The following is a 24,742-nucleotide window of genomic DNA, read 5'->3' as shown; positions in this document are numbered from 1 at the left end:
AAGATACTTCCAGATTAAGAAAGTCCAAAGCTATACAGTTTCCTTTTAGCACAGCTTGAGCTGTATGAAAAAAAATTGATTTGTCATATTTTCATAATGACTCTGCTCAGAATATTTTCTAGCTTCCATTGTGATTTCTTCTTTGAACCTGTAGGTTTATTTAGAAGTGTATTTTAAAATTTCCAAACATGATTTTCTGAATATTGTTTTGTTATTGATTTCTAGCTCAAGTCTGTGGTAAGGTAACATACTCTGCATTTCAGTCCTCTGATGTTAGTTGGGGCTTGCTTTAAGGCCCAGAATTTTGTAATTTTGGTGCATAAAATAAATGAGTATTCTTCAGATGGTGGGTGTGGTGTTCTTACAGGCCCAGTAAGTCAGTTTGATAAATGTGTATACACTTCTGTGAATATGAACTAACTTCTGTCTGACCTATCAGATCTCAGAGAGGTTAGTAAAATTTGAGGCTATGCATTTTAGTTACATATAAATTTAGAACCCTTATACCTTCTTGATGAGCTTAATTATTATCACTATGAAGTCACTCTCTGTTTAGTAATGCTTTTAGCCTTAATATATATAGTTTGTCTAATATTGATGTCATTATATTCTTGAGAAATCTTATGCTTTAGACTTATCTTTTGTAAATAGCATGTGCAATTCAATGTAATTCTGTAATACAATCTTTGGCTGTTAAACAGGAAATTTAAACATTTACGTGTAATCTAATTTCTGATTTTTAAAATTTAAATTTACCATCTTGCTCAGCTCCTCAATTTCTACTACTTGTTCTCTATTCCATTTTTTTCAGTTCTTGATTTCATTGCATTGATTGAGGACTTTAAAATGTTATTCCAATCCTATAAAATCTTGTAGTGATTGCACTAGCTATTGCAATAGGCACACTTCACTTTTACAAATTCAGTATTAAATGGTTCTTTTCCCTCTTCTTGGACAATGCATGGACCTTAACACACCATCACCCTATTATTTCACTCCTGACTTAATTCTCTTGCAATGTATTATATTCTCTATATAACTCTCCACAAGACGTTATTTTTTATTGTTTTATATTTATCTTTCCTTTTTGCATTTCTGATCTTTTATTTGGAATTATTTCCTTTTTCCTGAAGGCTATATATATATAAATATATATATATATTATATATATATATAAATATATTAGTTCAGATCTTTGGGGATGAATTCTCCCAGTTTTGGTATGTTAGAACAGTTCTCTTTTCGATATATATATATCTAAATATATCTATATCTATATCATCTATCTCTATATATATTCTGGGAATAGAATTCAAAGTTGGCAGTTAATTTCTTTTGTTATTCTTCTTATTATCTTATTATTTTGAAGCTATTATCTCATTGTCTTTTGGCTTCTAGTGTTGCTGTTGAGAAATTAGCTGTCAGTCTAATTACCTTTAATGGCAATCTGTCTTTTTTCTCTGGCTGCTCTTAAAATATTTTCTTTGTTTATGATTTTTAACAGTTTTACTATAAAGTACCAAGGTTTTCCTTTGTTTAACCCATTTGGGGTTTCTTGGATCTGTTAATTGATGTATTTAATTAGGTTTGGAAAATTCTCAATTAACTCTTCAAGTTTATTTCTGTGCCATAATCTCCGTCCTCACCCTCCAGGACTTCAGCTAAATAGACATTAAGACTTTTCATGGATCTTTTATGTCAGTGCCCTAGCCTGATAAAAGGTAAGTACAGAATTGAAAGTAACCATTTTAATGCTTTTATAACAACTGGCAGACTGATTCTATGCCATGAATCTAATAAAAATTTGGGCTTATGTTTATTATGTCTTTTTCTGCTGATTTACTTCAACTGCATTTTACAGAACTATCAGTTTGTGACATTTTGGCTATTAAAAAATTCATTTAGGAAGTGCTTTTCTAGGTCTCTTACACTCTCTTCAAATTTTTCCTTTATTTTTTCTCTCTATGCTTCATTCTGGATATTTTCTTCCATATTACAAATTCTCTCTTTATCTGTGTGTAATTGACTATTAAATCTATTCATATGTAGATTTATGTTCCATATGCATCTAAATTGTTTATTACTATTTAGTTCTAGCATTTTCAGTGGCTCTTTTTAAAAAATAGTTTTCAGTTCTCTGCTAAAAATTTCAAGGTTGAATTTCCTCTCTTTCAACAAATTAAGTATAGTTGTTTTTTAAGTATATAAAAATTCTGATATCTGAGTCTCTATACTCTATGGCTGTATTTTCTTGTTTTTCATTCATGTGGTTTTGTCTCCTTGCTTTTTTGTTTTTGTTTTGCTTTGTTTTTTTTGTTTTTGTTTTTGTTTTGTTTTGTTTTGCTGTGTGCGTATGTGTGTTCGGATATTTTCAGTGTGAAGGAAAGGGGTTTTCACTCTTCCCTGCTCCTTGTGGGATATCTACCTCATTGGTTGCCTCATAAGAAGAAAATGTGTAAGGTAATAAATACTTGCTGTTTGTTTGTTTGTTTGTTTTAAATGCTTGCTATTTAAGCTGCTTAGTTTGGATTAATTTGTTGCTCAGTAATAGATAGGTAACAATATACTTGGGTTTGAATACCAGCATTACCCTTTACTAGCCTTGTATCCCTGGACACAGGACTTCACTTTTTGAAGACTGTTTACTTTTTCCCTTTTTAAAAAATGGTAATAATATCTACTTACAGTGCTACTGAAGCCCAGTCTGTTATATAGTAAATTCTTAATAAATAACTATTTTTATTTTTATTACATTTATTATTAAGTAAAGTGAATGCTTAAGAACAAAGAGAAGAGAGCTATAGAGCCACTATAAAAAGCAAGCACAAAATTTGCAAAGAATAGCCACCTTGGGCCATTAAGTGTAGTGCAAAGAAGCTTTATCTGCTTTCCTAGATCCTAAGAACATAACTGTGTCAGAGTCCACATAATGAGGATCATGAATTGCCCATAAAAGGTCAGAACAGAATCTATGTATTGTCATTTCCTCTTTTTTTTTTTAAGACAGGAAACACACTAAGATATATAATATACATCTACTTGTCTTCTTTAACAATGTGTTTATACTTAAGGAAGTTACAGCAATCTAGAAAGTTCTTTTCTCTGGAGCAGTGGTTCTCAAACTATCATGCATCAGAATCACCTAGAGGGCCTACTGAACATAAAATGCTGGACTCCCCTCCCAGAGATTTTGACTCAGCAGGTTTGTACTGGGGCCTAAGACTCTGAATTTATAACAGATTCCTGAGGTGATGCCAATATTGTTGGCTTGTGGCCACATTTTGTGGACCTCTGCTTTGGAACATCTTTGTCTCTGATAAGTGAAGCCTTATAAATGTGTTAAAGAACACACAGTAATATTTAGGCAAAATGTGGAGTAAAAGACAATCCAATTGCTTTACAAGGAAGGATATACAAGGCCTTGTATGATATAACCCATCTATTTCACCTATTTTATCTTGCGTTGTGTTTCTTATTCCCACATGGCTTTCGTTCTGTTCTTCGAAGACACCAAGCCCATTTCTGTCTCAAGGCTGCACTTGCTGTTCCTTCTGCCTGAGGCTCTTCTCTCCCAGATTATGGCCTCTCTCTGTGTCATCACTGAAGGCCCAGCCCCAAATGTCACCTTTCCAGAGAGGCATTCTCTACCTAAAGGAACCATTCTCTATCACACTTCCCACTCTACTAATTTATTCCTTTCATGCCACTTATTGTGATCTGAAATCGCATTTTATTTGCTTATTAGAAAATTCCAATATAGCAGATACCTTGTCTCTTAAGTTCTTTACTACCTCCAGCCTGGAATGGGCCCTGGTATGTTGCAGGTGCCCACAAGATATCTGTTGGCTGGAAGCATCAATGTTTGGCATGGGTCTCTTATTTACAACCTAGTTTCTGAGAGGAAATGAAGAATACTGGTAACCTGGGGAATATGGAATATGCTCCCTCCCTCCCCTGCTTTCCTACATGCTACAGTTGCCAGGATTCTCCCCAGTTTGTAATGTGAAGGAAAGGGTTTGTACTTTTCCCTCCCCTGTGCTGTCTTCTACACTCTTGGTTGCTTCATAAGAAGACAAGATGGTGACTTGGGCGACACTTGTCACAGTCAGGGACTCGAGAGAGCTGCTAAATTCGTCACTTTTTCATCCATCCAGAACACTCCTAACTTGTATAAGTGATTCTCTTCAGGATGGCTGGTATCTGCCAAGTTGTCCCCAGTTATAATGAGGGAAGGAGAACTGCTTTCCTACTCTTGTTCGGTGCCATGTTGGCTCAGCCTATAGTTGCTCCCGTCAGGTAGCTCCAGCTGTTTGGGTCCCAGGTTAGAAATGGACCTGGTCCATCCCATTGGCAAGGACATGGGCCACTAAGATGAACAAAGAAGCAATCCTGCTTACTCAGATATTTTTAAGTTGTATTTATTTTCCTCCCAATGGTTTGCTCATTAAAAACTGAGTGCTTGTGCCAATTCTGGCTGTAGACAAGGCCTGGACATTTTCTCTACAGACAATTGTTGGTTGAGCTGACTCACTCCCATACCCTCTCCTCCCCATGTCTCTGCCCCTGGCACCTGGTCTTGCAGTAATCTCAGGCTGCTGCCATGAGCCAGGGGAAAAACAACAGAGCTTTCTCTAGGGAATTGAGGAGAGAATCTCGTGATCTAGGCACTGACTTTTACTGTTATTTTCATGAGGTTTGGGGAGAGGGTTTTTCCCAAATAAAAAGAATTGAGAGCTCTCTCGTTGGGGATGCTTCGGATCCCCAGAGCACTTGAGTTAGAAATGTTTATACAGATACATTTCATATTTTATCTCTCCTTTAGATAGGCATATAGAACATTCCAATTATACTAACTTCTTTCACTTCTGTTCTTTATCCATGCTAAGGTCAGTTAGAGACACTGATTAGTGTCACTTTATTAGTGACTTTGGCATTGCTTGCACACCTTGTTGTGCCAAGAATGAACTGAAATGGATTTGACAAGAAGCAAAGGCTGTGGGTGGGAGGCTTTGGCAGCTCCTATGTAAGCTGCCTTGAGGGTTTTGTTAGGCCAACTCATCCTCCTCTAGAGTTTTCCTGTGTTTGTGTGGGAGTTCAGTGCAGCAACAACTTGTTAAGTGCCTACTCTATACAGAGCACTCTTCCCAAGTAGGTGTTGGGGAATACCAAGACTGATAGAATTCTCTCTCTGCCTTCAAGGAGCTCAGAATCTTATTGGGAGCGGGACCTATGGTGGTGATTTCAAGATGGCTATAAAGTCTTTTTATTCCTTGCCCTGAATTTGAGCTTGTCCTGTCACTAGCTTTGACCTGTAGAATGTGGTGGAAGCAATATTGTTTAACTTCAAAGCTGGGCCTTAAAAGATCTACAGCTTCACTTTTGCCACTCTTAGAATGCCTCTTCTTTGAAGCTGGCCACCATGTAAGGAGTTTGTCTACCTAAGATGACCACACTGTGAGGAAGCCCAAACTGGTCACATGGAGCAAGAGTGTGAGGGGAGCACTAAGGCACTACCCATGTGACTAAAACCTTCATGGGTTTTCTGTTTAGCTCAGCAGCTAGCTGATTACAGCCAAGTGAATGACCTCAGCAAATGCCACATGGAGCAGAAGAACCACCCAACCAAGCTTTGCCTAAATTCTTGATCCATAGAATTGTGAGCAAATGAAATGGCTATTATTTTAATCCATATAGTTTTAGAGTAGGTTGTTACTCAGCTATAGATACACACAAATATTTTTAATGATGGAGGGATGCATAGGATGTTACAGGAGCACAGAAGAAAGTACCTGAGCCAGCTTGAGGTGATGAGACAATGGTCCTGGAATGCTTTCCAGTGGAGGTTTGCTTGAGTAGAATCTTCTCTAGTGACCTAGATGTGACCCAGGTTTGTGGGAGGGTAAAATCTGTCTAGATACAGGAGAAGAGAACAAAATAGCATGGAGGTGATTAAAAACTTGGTACATATGTACCAGGGGATCTTCAAGCAAGTGTAAGGCAGAGAGTATTGGGTAAGGTTGCAGAGGTGTTTGTAACAATAATAAGAGTAGTAATAGATAATCTTTATTGAACACTTACTATGTGCCAGATACTGACCTAAGGTTTTATACATATTAACTCATTTAGTTTTCACAACAACCTTATATTATTGTTCCCCTTTTACATTAGAAGAAAATGAGGCACAAAGAAATAAGTAACTTGCTCAAAAGCACAAGTTGGCAAAGTGCAGCCTCAGGATTTCAACCTAAGCAGGGTCTTGGAGGATTTTTGTGTGCCTCTTTAAAGAGCTTGGGATATGTTCTGTAGGTGATGTGAAGTGATTCAAAGGTCCACAGGCAGGGAGTAATATGGCCAGATCAAAAGATTCTGTCATCTTTATAATTTGTTCTACATTGGTCATTTTCTTTGCCTGTTGTCTATTTCTCTATAGTGACTAGCAGTGAACTCTTTATGACAAGCAGGGCCTGTGGGCTTATCTTTGAAGGATATAAGGAAAAAGGAAGGTATGGGGGACATGTGCTACTCCACAGCTGGTCATGGGGGTGGAGGGGAGGACAGAATGCCCAGGGAGAGAATGGGTGTGGCAGCCACCAAGAGAGGAAAGTGGGCTGCATCATTTATCCCACGGAAAGATGAGAACTGCAGCATATGGGAGCCAGCCTGTTCTGAGCAGACCTTTTAGGGTGAGGCACACACAGCTTCATGGGCTTTGCAGACTCTCTGCCTCTCTCTCTTTCCTCCTCCCCGTGGCCTTTCAGGTGATTCGCATCAAAATATTAAAAGTAGCTGTTGGGTTTTCAACAGCAATTCACAAAGAAGAGGGCATTTCACATAAATTCAGAAATGCTCATCTGGCTGTGGGCATTGCTTTCTGAAGGTGTCCTTATTGGTAAGCCATCAGATAGCTTCTCCCGCATGCACCACACCCACTTCCTCTCTGTCCCCTGTGCTGTCAACCAAGGGCAGTAGAGCAGACTTAGTAGAGTCTTAATCTCCGTGTGGAGGTGTCCTATCTTTACTTTGACAGAGTTTGTGCAAGGAAGGAAGAGACAAAAATATGAGTGTACAATAAGAAGAAAGAGGTCTGGCTTAGGTTCTAGTAGAAGCTAGGAAATCTGTCCCTCAGACTGAGGTTAACCAACTCTTCCTTTGTATGATATGGACAAATGTCTATAATTCCTCCTCTGTAATGAGGGTGAAGATTGATTTCACCACAAATAATAAGAATAACCATTGTCAATGTTTCTGAGCATGTACTAAAAGCCTGACCCAGTGCTAAGCATTTTGTACACCTTATTTATTTAATCCTCACAATAACCAGAGCTCAGTGGAGTTCACTGAAACCATTCCTCACCATTCTATCTAAAGCTCCTATACTCGTTATCTGTTGCTGTGTAACAACTTCCTTCAACTTGTAGTCACTTCAAACCACAATAAAAATTTAGTCTCATAGTTTTTGCGGGTCAGAATTCCAGAGCAGCTTGACTGACTGATTATGACTTGGTGTCTTTTATGAGTTTGCTGGGTCTGCAGTCATCACTTTCAACATAGCAGGTAGGCACTGGCCAATGGCACCTCCTTGCAAAGGGACTGTCCATGAAACTATTTGTATGTTCTCACAACATGGCAGCTGGCTCCCCCCTAGGGTGAGTGATCCAAGAGAGAGCAATGTGGAAGCTGCAGTGTCTTTTATGACCTACTCTTGGAAGCCACATACCATCATTTCCATAGCATCCTATTGGTTACGTTGGTCAACTCTATTTACTGTGGCAAGGACTACACAGGGCAGGAATACCAGGAAGTGAGGATCATCAATAACCATATTTGAGGCAGGCTATCACCTCCCTCTTAAATTTCTGTCACACTACTGTGTTTTACCTTTAATAGCACTTACCTGACATTATCTTATTTGTTTGCTTGCCATCCATTTCCTCCCCACTAGAATGTAAGCCTCCTGAGAGCAGGGATTTCATCTTTTTTATTGCGGTATCCTCAGCACTGGAACAATGTCAGGTGCAAAGTTGATGGTCAATATTGAGCATGAGCTAGGTACTATTATACCATTTCAGATGCAGAAACAGAGGCTCAGAGAAATCAACTAATTTGACAGAAGTCACATAGATAGTAAGTGTTGGAGCTGGGATACCAACTTATGCATGGAGACTGATACCAACTGTCTACATGGGTAGCGTTCGATGCTTCCAGGGGTGCCACTATACAAATGGAATCACATGGGGAAGTGGAGAACAGGACAGCATGTGGGAGAAGGACTGGGAGAATTCAATGGGTAAATGGGAAATACTAGGAGGAAGTGTGTAAGTCAGTGTCTATATAAATGGAGGGGTGTGGGTATGGTTGAGATGGTTGGGAGGGAGATTGAGAGAGAGATGGGAGACGGAGGGAGAATGTGTGGATATGGTAGCTGGGTCATTACAGGGGAAATAATGTACTCTGAACAGCTGTAATGACATAGATCTAGAGATAATACTTTGACCTTAGTCTTATTTGCCTCAAAATTCTTCAAAAAATTGGTCTCCAAGGAACATCCTTATTAAAATGACTAAGTAAATTTTCCTTTAAAAATCCCATAAGCAATTTAAATGATTATTTGATTAACAAGCATATTGCCAAATTACACATGAATTGCTAACTTAATTATGTTTGTGGGAATTATCCATTTTCTGGACTATTTGCCAGAAAAAGAAAAGTACTGTCTGTTTGGCCACCCACTCTCCATTTTCCTTCCCAGCCTCCTGAGGGAGGGGCCCTGGTATTCATCAAACATACAATGGGGTCCTCTTAGAACAATGCCTCCCCCACCCTCTCTCTTGGCCTGGGAGATGGAAACTTGGGGGAGGAGTGGAGGGAGATGATAATGAAAGTCCCTCACTTATTCTGCCTCCCCTGAAGCATTCTGGGTGCTGAGTTAAGGGACTAGGGGTCTTGTCTTATCTGTGTGGAGGAGCCTTTGGTCTTTGAGTGAGACCAGGGTGAGATCCAGGGCTACAGAAGTTGGCTGCTGAGGTGCCTCAAATCTAGCCTTGAAGCAAAGATAGTGATGGTTCCTGAGTTTCTTCAGGGCCCAGCCTTGTTCACCAGAGTAGGAAAACAGAGAGAGATTCTGTGTAGGAGGCCTACTCAAGAAAAATGAAAGAGTTTGGCTTTAGCTTGAAAGTATCCTCAGGAACCTGTGGGTAGTTATGGTCAATTGGACCAAAACCAGACCTGGCTGAAAGATTAAAATAACTTCTCCCTCAAATTAGTGAGTTTGTCCTCACTAACAGCATCTAGACAGAGATGGAATAGCCACGTGTCGAGGAGAATGGCATTCTCTCTGTGTTTACCACTCAGGCTTATCTCTCAGTTTATTCAAGGCAGACTCTGGGAGGGCCCCAGCTTGCCTTTTCCATGACGCCCTTATGAGGGGGCCATAGCACAGTGGTTAGAGCAAAGACCTTAGAGTTTGCTTCATTTTGTACCCTTGACTCTGGCACTTACTATGTGACCAAAGGCAAGTTACTTAGCTTCTTTGTGCCTCCATTCTGTCAAATGTAAAATGGGAATAATTGTTCTTATTTTATAGAGTAGCTGTGAAGACAAAATTAGGATAATACATGTAGAGCTCTTAGAATAGTACGTTGCATTCAAGAATTCATTTAACAAACATACGCGATGTAATACATGTTGCTATGTGTCAGGTATTGGAGAAGGATGAAGGAGATCTGGCTCTGGCCCCAATGAAACTCACATTCTAGTGTGTTTGTGGAGGGTGGTAGGCAGAATAATGCCCCCCCCCAAGATGTTCATGTTCTAATCCCTGGAACAGGTGAACATATTAGGTTACATGGCCGCGGGAATTAAGGTTGCAGATAAAAGTTAAGGTTGCCAGTAAACTGGCTTTTAAATAGCAAGATTATTCTGGATTAATAGGCCCCCAGGTGGGCCTACTGTAATCACAAGGGGCCTTAAAACATGGAAGAGGAGGCCAAAGAGTGAACATCAGAGTGATGCGTGTGAGAAAGACTTGACCTGCTGTTCCTGGCTTTGAAGACGGAAAGGGGACAAATGCCAAGGAGAGCAGGTGGCCCCTACAGGATGAAAAAAAGCAAGGAAATGAGCTCTCCGAAAGGAATACAGCCTTATGATACCTTGATTTTAGCCCAGTGAGACCCATTTCAGACTTCTGACCTCTGGAACTCTAAGATAATAGATTCGTGTTATTCAAACCACCAAGTTCTTGGTAATTTATTACAACAGTGATTGGAAACTGATACTAATACAGATGAGAAATAAGTCAACACATGAATATATCCTATAATTTCAGGCAATAAGTATAAGAATAAAATGAAGCAGGTTAAAGGGATAGAGAATTAGTGGGGGTGGGGACTCCTTTTTAGGTAGTCAGAGAAGGCATCTCTGGTGACATGACATTTGAGGAGAGGCTTGAATGAAATGAGAGGACCAACAATGGATCTGCATTCCAGGCAGAGGGAATAGAGCTGACAAAGCCCTTACGGAGGGAAAGATTTTCAGTAGTGGAAGAAGGGTCTGTGTAGCCGAGGCATGGTAAGCAAGTGGGAAAGTGGCAAGAGATGAGATCAGAGGTCAGATTCTACAAGCCTTTGGAGTTTGGTTTTTATGGCAAGAAGTTCGGATTTTTTTCCTAGTGTGATAGGAAATCATTGGAGGGGAACCACTAAGAAGGTGGTATGAATGGATTTACTTTTTCCAAAGCTCACTTAGGCTGCTGTGCAGGGAATAAACTGGAAGGAGTTGAAGAGTGAAGGAAACAAGACAAATTAGGAGAATACAATGCAAAAAGATGGACCAGACTTAGCTGGTGGTGATCGAGGTGGTGAGAAAGTCAGATTCTGGACATATCTTGGTGGTTGGAGCTGACTGGATTTGATTCTGGTTTGGAGATGGGGTGTGAGGGAAGAAAACAAATCAAGAATACCTCCTAGGTTTGGGCTGGAGCAGCTGGGTGAATTGACATGCCATTTAATTAAAAGTTGGTCATCTCCTCCACTCAGGAAGTTTCTAAGTTGTTTAGTTCTGCACTTGATTAGGGAATGAATGCATGGACAATGCAATCTACTTTCAATCCCAGGCCAAGGAACACTTTAATTAGGAAGGAAATATTGGGATTGTAGATGCATACAAATATGGTTTTCTGATGCCAAAAAATAAATAGTTTCAGATTGTATGTGGTTTTATACCACCCATCCTTTCTTTCTACTCACTCTCATCTCCAATTAATAGGGACAAACTCATAACAGATCAAAAATAGGAAATGATGGTAGAATGCCAGTATTGTCTTTAATTATTCCATTTCCACAACTGCAAAAATCTCATTTGTACTATTTAATGACTTAATTTTGGCAGCACTTATGTGTATCCATTTCCAATGCCAAGACTGATATACAGTTGACCTTTGACCAACAAGGGTTTGAGTTGCACAGGTTCACTTATATATGGATTTATTTTTTTCGATAAAAACAGTCCAGTACTGCAGGTATTTTCTCTTACTTGTGATTTTCTTAATAACATTTTCTTTTCTCTAGCTTACTTTATTGTAAGAATACAGTATATAATGTACATAACATACAAAATTGGTGTTAATCAACTGTTTATGTTATAAGTAAGACTTGTGGTCAGCAGTAGGCTATTAATAGTTAATTTTGGGGGGGAGTCAAAAGTTATACATAGATTCTCGACTGCATAGGGAGTCAGCACCTCTCACTCTTCACAGTGTTCAAGGGTCAACTGTATATTTAAAGATTGCTTATTGAAACATGTAGTTAGGAGAAGTTGTTCTTAGCAACAATCTATATTTTAAAACTTTTAATCCATATATCAGTTAGCTTTGGCTATGTGACAAACGATCCCACACATAAGGTCTTATTATTTTGATCCCACACATAAGGTCTTATTAAAATAATAAGTAGTCATTTAATTCTTAATTCTGTAGTTTGGCAATTTTGGCTGGGAAGCCGGGAGGGTCTGGTATGGGCAGGCTTGGCTGATCTTGGTTGAGCTCATTTATGTATCTGTGATCAACTGGTGGGTTAGTTGGGGCTGGATGGTTTGATGGCTCAGTAGAGGTGGCTGGGAATAATGAGTCACTCCCTATAGGCTTTCTCCTCTTCCATAGGCTAGCCTGGGATTCTTTATATATGATGGCAGCAGGATTCCACAATTGGGAAAAAAATATGCAAAGCCCCTTGAAGCCCAGGGTCTGAACTTTTCAACATTGCTTCTGCCACAATCTATTGCCCAAAGCAAGTCACAAGCCCAGTTCAGACTTAAAAGGTAAAGAAATTGCCTCCTTCCATCAGGATTGCATTATATAGGCTGTAGATATGGGGAGGGGTTGAAGAATTATGGCCAGTTTTGTAACCTGTCACAATCATTTAGAGTGCTTTTGGTTTAAATAAAAGAAAATCCAGCTCTAAGTTACTTAAGTAATAAAGACACATTTATCTCACAAAATATGAAGTTTGGAGGAAAAGTGATTACAGGGTTATTTTAATGGCTTAGCAATGCCATCATGGTCCTAGATTTTCTTTTACCCAAATTTCCACTCTGTCATTCTCAGCGTCTTTGTTTCTGTCCACATTTTAACAAGATGTCTATAACGGTTTCAGTCTTTACTTATAAATGATAAAGGTCTAGAAGAGAAAAATGGAATATCTCTGTCTCGTGTTTCCTTTTAGAAATGAGGAAAATCTACCCAGAAGCCCTTTGCAGTCTTCCTCTTGGGTGCCATTATATCATATGACTGTAACTTAGGTTAAATAGATTGAGAAGCTCTGCTTGTCAACTTCCTATTGGTAGCTTTTGAGGTAGGAAGATGGGAATTAAAGGTGGTGAGCTATGCATACATTTCCCTCAAGAAATATAGCAGCTTAAGAATGGTGAATGTAGGGCAAGTAGTTCCATGCAGAAAGTAGCTTTGGGCTTATCCTTCTGGATATCCCTACCATTTGCAATGAATTCTTTAATAGTAATGATAACAACAACAACAATAGATGGTAAAATGAACTCAACTGGTAGGAGGTGATGTCTTGGGCTCAATGGATTTCAAGTAAGTTAGGACAGGTAACTTAAAAAATCTCATTACATGATTCTTATTTTGACTACTTATATCTGCTTCTTGAGCCATGTGAGAAAGTATATTTCTTTAAATCTTCCAGATCACTAATGAGGTCTGAGTTTCACAGTCTTGAACAGAGAAATAAAGAGTGAAGGGATGACAACATAACCACCAGCTAGGAAACTTTAAAACTTTTGTTTATGGACTACATTTGTCCTTAATTTAATTAAGCCTCACAACATCTATTAGTTCTCCTGTCTTTAAAATTTGACCTGGAGTGACATATATGGCAAATGCAAGTGTCATTTTTTAGGAAGTCTCAAGTAAAATGTGCCTCTCCTTTAGTCTCTATAAATAAAATGTCTTGTAAAAAGACCATCACCTTAGCAACTGTCAACTGAATCAACTTTATGAAGGTAAAGTAAAACTGCAAGTTAACCTGCAGAGAGGGTTTGGGTAATTTTTTTACCATTAAAGAAAGTGAAATTAAAAAAAGAAAGTGACTCTGACCAGCTTTGAGAAAGATTAAACTATGTAAATTTAAAGTAAACACAGTTTCATTTTAAGAAGTTACCCTGAGAGGAAAAATTCAAAATCACAGTGTTCTACAGTTTCCTTCCATTTATGATTTGTTTGAATATTTTTTCTCTTCATTAAACTGCTTACACTTCAAAAAGCTTTTCCTCTTTCTATAAGCATCACCATTAAAGTAAAAGCAGCCAGTGCATTTAGTGAATTCCACACTGTGGGGTTTTGGTTTTTTTTTTTTTTTTTTTGGTAGTATTTTGATCCTTTGATAGGATTTTGTCATTAGCATGCTTGTGGGTATGGGGGGTTTGGGATGGCCAATCCTCTTACCTACAACAACTTAAATATCTATGATAGGACTTTCAGAGGCAAACCACAATGATTTTAGAAAAGAGTTAACAAGGTGGGTCATTGGTCAATGATCAGATGTTGGTAATTAAAATATAAGCCTAACATATGATTGACTTTAAATATACCATTTTTTTGAATCACATATTACAGGGGTGATAGAGTTCAGATATCAGGGTATGATGCTGGTTAGCAGAAAATATGGAGTAAATTTCACCTTTGAATATTGGATATTTTCTAAGAACAAAAAACTGCAGTGAGAAACGTAAAATCATTTTTTGCACCCACCCTCAAGATACGTACCCATGGAAGAAAATGTGAAGGAACTGCTTCCAAACTGTGTTAACTGTGATCATCTCTGAGTTCCAATTTGGGGGCAATTCTCCATTGTGTTTAGCTTTGGTAGAGTCCTTTGCCCTAGTTGCCTGTGGAAGCTGCAACGGGAGCCCCTTTCTTGCTCACTGAGTAGCAAACCAGGGAGTGGTCATATGAACTAGGCTTGGACACTGAAGGCTTCCAGGCTTCCACCTGGAACTTCAAAACTTGGATGTGTGATGCAGAACCTGGAGCAAGGTAAGCGAAGGAGGCATCTAGGGTGCTAGGGTGTAAAATTTAAGGAGGCACTCATTCTCAGGTGCCAATCTGCATTTGTATGACCCTGAGAGTAGGTATCCACTTAAGTTTTGTGCTCTAGCCTCCTGACTTGCCTTCTCGAGTCCCAGCTATGGTCTGACACTTGGACAGTCAGAAAGAAGATCATTACAGTGGGGGTGGAGGTGAAGACAGTGGAAGGATGATAGTGGTGGCAGAAAATGTGATGTTGGTGGCAGTGGCTATTGGTGCTGTTGATACCAATGGTGGCATCATATAGATTGGGATGATCCTGGCTCCAGATCCCCTGGGAAAGACTCCTGGTTCTCCTGACTTTGGCTTTGTCAGTCCCTTAACAATCCCTCCAATACATTCTTTTTCTGCTTAAGTGAACCAGAGTTGGTTTCTATTGCTTGCAACCAAGAACCCTGAGCAATACAGTGAAATTGTGAGCAATTTATTCTTTGTTCCTTTTTCTCCTTTTCTCTGTTTTCAGTTTTCACATATTTATAACCAGATTACATTTTCACAGAAAGCCAAATATTTTTATAAACTTGTTCTGTCATCAAGTAGACCAATGTGTATAAGGCGGGTTCCAGACTCAGTTAATTCAGCAATTCAGTGATGGATTCTTTCCATCTCTCCACTGTTCCATGGCTAATGTTGGCTTTATCCTCATGTTAGCGGCAGCCTGGCTGTAGCAATTCCAAGAATTATATGCAGAAATGACAATGTCTAGAGGAAGAAGAGAAAGGATTTCTTCCTATGATACATTTTAAGAATGAGGAACAATTCTTCAGGAACCCCACTACTGATTTCATTCTCATTTTATTGGCCAAAATCGAGTCACATGCCTAAGCACAGCCTAAGTTCTGACAAGGGCAATATTTTTCTTAAACCAATCAGACCCATTCCTAGAGCTGGGGTTGGTTTCTACTGAGGCACGTGCCACTGTAAGGAAAAAGAGAGTAACTGAATAAAATTGGAATTCTCTTAGGAAAGATTGAAAGGTTGAATGGAGCCTGCATAGTCGACCTGCAGTACCCACAACTTATTTTGGTTACTTGTTGAGTGCTTTGTGCACTTTGGGGTGTGTGGCTACAGGATGAATATTAATGTATATACATTTTCTCAAGCAACAGTTAATCCTATCTTCTGCTTCCAGTTTTTAAATACTGACTATAGCATAGTAAACTGTGCAGCCACTGTGGACAATAATATGGTGGTTTCTCAAAAAAATAAATAGAATTATCATATGATCAAGTAATTCCTCCTCTGGGTATTCAAAAGAATTGAATGCAGGATCTCAGAAAGATATTTGCACACTCATGTTCATAGCATCATTATTCACAATCCTCAAGAGGTAGAAGCAACACAGGTGGCCATTGACAGATGAATGGAGAAAAAAATGTGGTTTATACATAACGAGGAATGTTATTCAGCCTTAATGAAGAAGAACATTCTGATACAAGCTAAAACATGGGTGAAACTTGAAGGCACCTAAGTGAAATGAGCTAATGACAAAAGGAAAAATTCTGTATGATTCCACTCCTATGTGGTACTTAGAGTAGTCAAATTCATAGTGACACAGAATAGAAGGGAGGCTGCCAATGGCTGGAGAGAAGAGAAAATGGGGAATTACTGTTTAATGGGTCCAGAGTTTCAGTTTGGCAAGATGAAAAAAGTTCTGCACAACAATGGGATTGTACTTAACTCACTGAACTTGTACACTTAAAAATGGTTAAACTGGGAAATTTTATGTCATGTATATTTTACCACAGCTAAAAAAAACCACATAAATTAAAACAAAATAAAATCCCATCGTGAGGGTTCATTTTATGTATCAATTTGGCAAAGCTATGTATGGTACCTGCTGTATGGTCAAACACAAATCTAGATGTTGCTGTGAAGGTATTTTTAGATCGGATTAACATTTAAATCAGTAACTTTTGGTTTTGTTTCTCTGGGGAACCCTGACTAATATAGCTATGTTTTTTTTTTCATAAACGTTATATAATATTTACAGAAATTTCCTATCTTTATGACTAGAAGACATGAGAAACCCGAAGACCCAAAGTTGTAAATCGCAGTAGCCCTGGACCAAACGTCCGTGGGAGGGATGAAGTTGTGCAGGAATAGATGAGGAAGTGTGTCGGTGGGGAAAACCCCACAGAGCTTCCCCCCTGGCCTGGAATCCCCTTTCCTTACATAGTCCCCTATTGTATTCTTTCTGAAACCACTCAAAACAAGAGCTGGTATGACTAGCACTCAAAAAATGTTAAAGGCGTTTATTATTATTTTAGGGGAAGACAGGTCTTCCCCATTCACAATATTTTCCTTTTATGTGGAGGCAACTCTACTAGGGGAATCATCTGGACTCTCTCTCCTCTTTCTACTCCAGATGGCTGAGTTTAGAAGAAGAAACACAGTGTATCAGTCTCTTGGGCTGCAGTAACAAATCGGCACAAATCGAATGGCTTAAAGCAATAGAAATGTATTCTTTTGCAGTTCTGAAGGCCAGAAGTCTAAAATCAAGGTGTGGACAGGACTGGTTCCTTTCTGAGGCTTTGAGGAAATGTCTGTCCCATGCCTCTTTCCCAGCTTCTGCTGGTTGCCTGTAATCTTTGGTGTTCCTTGGCTTGTAGATGCATCAGTCCCAGCTCTGCCTCCATCTTCACATGGCCTTCTCTCTGTCTTCTGTCCTTCTCTTCGAAGGACACCTGCCTTTGATTTAGGTCCCATCCAAACCCAGGATGATCTCATCCCAAGATCCTTAACTTAGTTACAACCACAAAGAAGCTTTTTTTTTTTTTGTTTTGTTTGTTTTTTACAAATGATGTCACAGTCACAGATTCTGGGTGGGCATATCTTCTAGGGGGCCATCATTCAACCCACTACATCAAACCCATGTATTCCAGCCTCTTCCTCCCTTTTTCTTCTTGGGGTGGGCCTGACTGCTGAAGATACAGGTTCTGCACTGATTCTCCTGTCGTAAGTTTTAGAGGAGTCTTGTCCTCCATCAGGAAGTCTGTCTCTGCCATGCAATCCTGTGACCGCATGGATAAATCCGGGTAATTCTGGGTTCAGAATTGGAAACCCACTTCTCTGCAGCCATAAAGCCTTATTCTTCAATATCAACTATATCAAATAAAGGTGATAGTTTGGTTTCCCATCTGCCTAATCCCTCTGTATTATTTCTCAATTAGTTTAGAATTCAGGAAGGGAAGAAAGGTGCCTCCTTTCTGGATCCCTTGAAAATTCAATTACTATTTCTTAAGGCTCAGCTCAAATGTCACTCACTTTCTAAATTCTTCCCTCACTCTCACAGGCAGAATTAGCCATCTCTTCTGGGCCTCCATGCTCCCTCGTATTATCTTTTTTTTTTTAGGACTTTATTTATTTATTTGAGAGAGAATGAGAGAGAGAGAGAGCATGAGAAGGGGGAGGGTTAGAGGGAGAAGCAGACTCCCTGCTGAGCGGGGAGCCTGATGTGGGACTCGATCCTGCGACCCCAGGATCATGACCTGAGCCCAAGGCAGTTGCTTAACCAACTGAGCCACCAAGGAACCCTCCCTCGTATTATCTTATTAGTACTTTTTTCCATTGGATTTCAGTTGTTCACAGTCTGGCTCCCATTTTGCACCTTCTGAACCCCATTCCATTGTGATTCGTGATCGGGATGAGCAAGGACTATATTTTGACAATCCATACATCCCTCTAAAAATACAACACACAAGGCACATGATTAGCCATCATGCATCCTGTTATTCTGTTGTACTTTTGATTTCATTGTCATCTTTGTTTCTGTGCCGTTAGGCATTCAGGAACAAGAAAGAAAACCTCACTTTCTTTACCTAAATTGGGATCCAAAGTACCTTGTATTTTTTGTCAAACCAATTTATGGGTTTTGCCTCCTAAGAAAGAGTGGTCATTTATACTGCTTTATGTATCTTAAAATGGAGAATTTTACTTTTACCTTTGAAAGGTTGAGAAATAAAAAAAAAAAAAGCATAAAAAAAACCCCATAAGACGTACACAGCATTTCATCATCCCAAGTCCCCGTCACCTTGTCTTTCCAGTTTATTCTCTCTCAATTCCATAGATGAGTGTATAATTAACTCATTAATAACACTATATAACTCGTATGTACTGATTTTTATTTACCATTATATCAATAAGTATTTTCTCTTGTCATAATATATCTTCCAAATTATGATTCTTTTGGAAGGCTATTTAATTTTCCTTCTCATAAATATAATTTATTCAGCTATTTTATTCTTATGGGATATTTAAGTTGTTTTTAATTTTTAGCTATTTAAAATAACTTTAAAAAGTCTATTTCAGGGGCACCTGGATGGCTCAGTCTGTTGAGCCTCTGACTCTTGGTTTCCACTCAGGCCCTAATATCAGGATCTGAGATGGAGCCCCAAGTTGGCTCCCTGCTTCTTAAGATTCTCTCTCTCTCTCTCTGGGCGCCTGGGTGGCTCAGTCCTTAAGCATCTGCCTTCGGCTCAGGTCATGGTCCCAGGGTCCTGGGACGGAACCCCACATCCGGCTCCCTGCTTCCGCTGGAAGGCTGCTTCTCCCTCCCCCACACTGCCCCTGCTTGTGTTCCCTCTCTCATTGTGTCTCTGTCAAACAAATAAATAAAAGATAAAAATCTTAAAAAAAAAAAGTTCCTCTCTCCTTTAGCCCCTCCCCACCCCACTCATCTCTCTCTTTCAAATAAATGAATCTTTAAAAAAGTCTATTTCAAAAATCGATTGAAACTCTGACATTATACCTAGCAAAGTCCAACAGTGGACAGAAACTGGAGATGGCAAACAATACAGTGGTACATTGTACCGAAGAAAAGTCAATTGCTAAGACTGCCAGCCCCAACTACAACCCTCCTGTGACGCAGGTAACCCTGAGCCCGGCTTTCCCCGCTGCAGCCGATTGAACTGAGACCTGAGGCCTGACCCAAAGGCCGCCATACACGGAGTGTCCAGTAGCCAATGAAATGGGCTGATGCAAGAGCTCCACCCCATGTGGTCACTGTTTCCTAGATGATGACTGGCCAATCACGCAAAGCCTCTTTCAAATTCCACTTGAATTTGAAACCTATTGGGTGTGGGGGAGGAGGAGAGCTAAACCAAAAGGTTGGGTAGAAGTGGGCAGACGCCCTGAGTGCAGTCAGAAAGCCCTGTCCCCATGGCGGTGGGGGCCATGACAAAATGGAACAATGGCGTAGAGGAAGAGAAGTGCCGAGGGGATTTGGCAGCACGGGCAGAGAAAAGCAGAGGCAGAGTGTAGCTGAGTCACCACAGTGGCAGAGAATTAGCGAAGGAGCAACAGATGCCTGCTGCTGAAGCAATGTCAAGAAAAACAGGTGGCTGGAGGTACACTATGACCTGAATGACATTCCCAGTTCCGCCAGGCAGCTGCTAAAACTGCTTCCTGCTCTTCCCCACTTCCTCCGGTATCCTCACAACGAACCATATTAACCCGAGTCACCAGAGCATGCCTGTCTTCCTGGCAACCTGAAAAAGCCTGATCGATGCCATGTAATATTCATATCTCTATTATGGTACGTATCAGGTGGCTCTATGATGATTTGTTATGCTTCTCCCTGACTACGCTCCTTAGGGTCAAGAACTATGTTCAATGCCTTCTTAAAACATCCTCAGCAACCAGAACAGTACATGAACACATAGTAGGTACTCACTACTTGTTTGATGAATGAATGACTGGTGAAAAGTGTGAGCGTGTGTGTGGCCAAAAGAGCCCTCGAAACACAGAGCTCAGTCAGATGGCATTTCTCTGAGGGAGGTAAGTTTTTGGGTTTTGATTTTGTCTGCCCTTAATTTGAAGTACAAAACTGTTTCATCTCAGGAATTTTATTTGACACAATGGCTAGACAAAACTTCTCCTTCAACTTTGTTGTAAATAAGCCACATTAATTATTTTTATGCATTTATTTACCAAGCATTTATTGAGTCCTGCCTCCTATCAGACGTCACGCTAAGCTCTTAGTATACATTATACTGTCCTGTATGAAGAGGAAGCATGTGATGAGGGAGTCCCAGCCTCATGGAGCTTTTCAGTCTAGGAAAGAAAGCATGCCATTCACACCAAGAAAAATAAAATAATGTAGAATGGTTACAGTGGTGCAAAGTAGTGGGGAACATTGTTGCTGAAATGTGATTTTAGAACAGACCCTGGAAAGTTTCACAGAAAGGCTTGCTGTTAAAGAGGTAGCCGCGTCTTTTAAAAGTGTGGTTAATAATGCTCACTATATTGTCAGTTTAATAAGACATGATCATCAAACCAGGATTTTCAAAGTTATTTGGAATGTACAAGGTTGTGAGCTCCTGAATTTACTTTTTTCTGGTAATATTTATCTACTGTCTCAAAAGAAGGTATTCTTATTACTGTTTCATTTGAGATGAGAAATCACTATTTTCTCCATAAAGGAAACTTTGCAAAATAGGATTCTGCTATAAGAGTTACATCACTGGCTGATGTTTTTTAATATGATTTAGCAGTGTGGGGTTACAATGTCACCATGCTTACTTGCTGGTAACATGTCAGCACTTCAGCTGAAACTTCAAATTGTGACTCTAATAGCAAAACAACATTTATTTCACTGTATTTGGACTCGGAACCATAGTCACTGCGGTATCAGAGTTTTAAAAAAAATGATATTGTTGAATTTATCATCATCTGTTACAGACGTATTTGAGAAGCATCTTCCGGGTGAACGCTGAAATCAACAAAGGAGCCTCATCATGGTTTCTGTAATTAAACTTTGACATAGAATTTCCTGTTACTCAACTTTTGGTCTCCTTTCAAACTTAGGCACACATTTAATTGAAGAACATCCTGGGGATTCCACATATGCTGTTTAAAAAACAGTTACTGTTGGGGGCACCTGGGTGGCTCAGTTGGTCGAGGGTTCAACTCTTTTTTTTTTTTTCCCCAAAGATTTTATTTATTGATTTGAGAGAGAGAATGAGATAGAGAGCATGAGAGGGGGGAGGGTCCGAGGGAGAAGCAGACTCACTGCTGAGCAGGGAGCCCGATGCGGGACTCGATCCCGGGACTCCAGGATCATGACCTGAGCCGAAGGCAGTCGCTTAACCAACTGAGCCACCCAGGCGCCCCGAGGGTTCAACTCTTGATTTTGGCTCAGGTCATGATCTCAGGGTCACGAGGTCGAGCCCCACAACGGGCTCATGCTCAGTGGGGGGTTTGCCTGAGATTCTCTCTCTCCCTCTGCCTTTCCCCCCACTCACATATACACACTCTCTATAAAGACATACATACATACATAATATATTTAAAAAAAAAACAGTTACTATTTGTAACCACTCCCTATGTTCATTGGGGTTTTCTCAATACTGTGCAACTAAAATAAAATACAGAAGCAGACTGGGTGTTGAGACTGATAAAAGCCTGTAATTGTCATTCCTTATCCCTAATTTAAAATGTTCACATTATATTTGTACAACTGTGTTGTTTTTACCTGCCCAGCATCCTCCTTCTTCTGGCAGAAGCACCTCAGTTTCCCTCTGAGACACCATCTGCCTCCACGCTCAGTCCATGGAGACTCTGGGTGTCTGGCAGGCCCCCGGTGGTCACTCAGTAGGCACCATTGTCAGGCCAGTGACAGGGTTAGGGATAGGCACGTGAGCCCGGCCCAGCCACTGAGGCTTAGTTCTGGGACTGTGTTGGGCTCTCTTGGGAAGGAGATAACAACTGATAAAGCTGGTTACAGGCTCTGAGCCTGGGGCCACCACTGGGAGGAAGCCCTTCTAGAGAGCGGAGCAGCCGGCAGAGAGGGATGTGGAGCTGCGTTAAAATGGGCGAAAAGCTTTGATCGTACTCCTTTAGCTTCTCCTGAATCCCAGAACCATTTCTGGATTTACAGAAGTAAATAAATCCTTCTTTGTCCCCCACTTTATGTTTCTTCCCTGAGTTAGTTTAGACTGGGTTTTCTGTCACTCACGCTTTGAAAAAAATCTTGACTAACGTGCGAACGATTATAATTTTTCCCACTGGTTAATTTAAGAAAACGCAAATGTAATAAAGCTGAGATGATAAAAGTCAGTTTGTACTGATAAAGCATCACTTCTTTTGGTTATATATACATTCAGGTTTCATGTAGGGATCACTTGACAAAAGTTCTGTTGAAATACGAAAATTTAAAAACCAATATAAAGTACAAAAATGCAAAATGCCTACAACCCCTGACCTACAAAAATAAGGTCAAGTGCAGTCACAGCAATTCTATGCTGGGGCTTGGAGAAGCTTCTACTCTGCTTTGCTGTGCTGGGTGCTACCGGCCCTTCTCCTGTAGGGTGCCGAGGGACCTGTATATACACAGCAGCATTACCGTCAGCATCCGCACTCACCAAACACCACAGATAACCTGTGTTCCCCCCCAGTCACATAGTCCCAATGCAAGGATGACTTTTATTAGCCCTATTTATTGGCCCAAACATAAATGGCTTGATTTTAATGGGGCCTTGAGCCAAATATAGTAATGCACAGATCAAAGAGCCTCCAAGGCTATTCTGTATTGTGGATGCCACCATTCTCCATCAATTTGTCTTCTAGCTTGGTGGTCTGGTACTTTTTCCTTGGGAGTCTCTATTTATCATAAGATTGGGAGCTACTTATCCAAGGAGTTTACAAGTATTTCACAACACATTCAGCTATCAGGAGGCTTGCTTCATACCCAGCCATGCTGGGTGTGGCACAATCTTTGGGTAGCACTCATGCCTCATCTCACCTTCATTGGGCTGCTTAATTGACTTGTGTGCTTTGGGTCATCTGAGCTGATAGTGACTTCCCATGCTGCGCTCCTGAATAACTAATGATAGGCATTATACCTGCAAGTATTAACCACTCCCGACTTAAGTTGGACTTGTTGGACAACATTAAATGTTCTGAAACCGTCCTTCTCTTTTTTCTGTTGGACTTTCTTGGGAATGAAGCACCCCGCCCCACTACCTGTTGAGGAAGAACACGATGGTGGACATTTTACCCTGTATCATGGTCAAGCCATCCTCACACTTGGAAGGGAATGCTTGTCTAGCAGAACGCATTCTTTTAAGCCGTGAGTTTAGCTGTGATGACCCAGTTCCTACTGAATGATTAAGAATGTCCTCTTTGTGAAAACAGCCATGCTGAGAGATGTGACAATAGAAATGCTAGGGTTGTTGGGATGGCCCAGGGCCAGTCCAGATGTATCAAGATGAAACTCCTACCTTTGGGGCTGAATACTGCCAGATTGCCAGTGGGAGTAGGGAGGAGGCAAGGGAGGTGACAAGGGCCTATTCCCTTGGGCATTCCTACTTAGTTGGATAGTGGAAGCAAATTGTAGGCTGGAGAACACTATTTGGGACATGTGCTGACATGTTAAAAGGAGATGGCTACCCTGATTTTCCAGCAGTCAATCCATCTCAAATCATTTTATTTTCAAATTGATCTTTTCTGTTGATTTGGCTATCTGTTGATAACCCTCTCTGAGTTTACCCAATTACCACTTCCTAGCAGTGGGGGCCAGGGAAACATTACAGGAGTTATAAAACCAAAGAAGGGAAGGAGTGCTTAGAGTGGATGTGTTGCTTTTTGTAACTAAAACCTAAAAAATTCAGAAAGAAATTTTCCTTCCCATTCTCTTTAGATCTTTTGATGTTGTTTTCCTGAAAATGCACAATTACACATATTTTAGAACATGGAATGAAATAATTAAGAAAATATGATCATAAATGGCTACTTTGTGATCTTGGGAATCCATTCAGGTCAGTCTGTTGTTAAGAAAATGGCAGGAGTTGGGGGCACCTGGCTGGCTCAGTCCACAGAGTGTGCAACTCTTGATCTTGGGGTTGTGAGTTCAAGCTCCACATTGGGTGTAGAGCTTACTTTAAAAAAAGAAAAGAAAGAAGAAAGGGGTGCCTGGCTGGCTCAGTCAGTTAAGCGTCTAACTCTTGATTTCAGTTCAGGTCATGATCTCAGGGTTGTAGGATCCAGCCCTATGTTGTGAGATTGAGCCAAGTGTCGGGCTCCAGGCTGAGATTTTCCAGGCTTGAGATTCTCTCTTCCTCTCCCTCTGTCCCTTCCCCCTGCTCCTGCTCTCTCTTTTGGAAGGAAGGAAGGAAGGAAGGAAGGAAGGAAGGAAGGAAGGAAGGA

At 40.3% G+C, this 24,742-nt stretch overlaps 1 long non-coding RNA gene across 2 annotated transcripts in view; it reads left to right on the top strand.

Annotated features, from left to right (window-relative positions):
- The window catches only part of LOC141372449 (uncharacterized), a 37,336-nt gene that overhangs the window by 8,893 nt on the left and 3,701 nt on the right, over window positions 1-24,742 (top strand). Inside the window, exon 1 of one of the 2 annotated variants that reach the window (XR_012377704.1) lies at window positions 19,689-19,944. The exons of the other annotated variant lie outside the window; for it this stretch is intronic. This is a non-coding gene — a long non-coding RNA (uncharacterized lncRNA). Of the gene's footprint in view, window positions 1-19,688; window positions 19,945-24,742 lie in introns of those variants that run through there. 2 annotated transcript variants of the gene reach the window in all.

This window comes from Callorhinus ursinus, unplaced genomic scaffold (genome assembly GCF_003265705.2).
Source record: "Callorhinus ursinus isolate GAN/ISIS: 27379988/994484 unplaced genomic scaffold, GSC_fseal_2.0 scaffold4, whole genome shotgun sequence".
NCBI lineage: Eukaryota > Metazoa > Chordata > Mammalia > Carnivora > Otariidae > Callorhinus > Callorhinus ursinus.
Note: the sequence above shows the minus strand (reverse complement) of the source record. Positions and strands in the feature narration are given on the sequence as shown.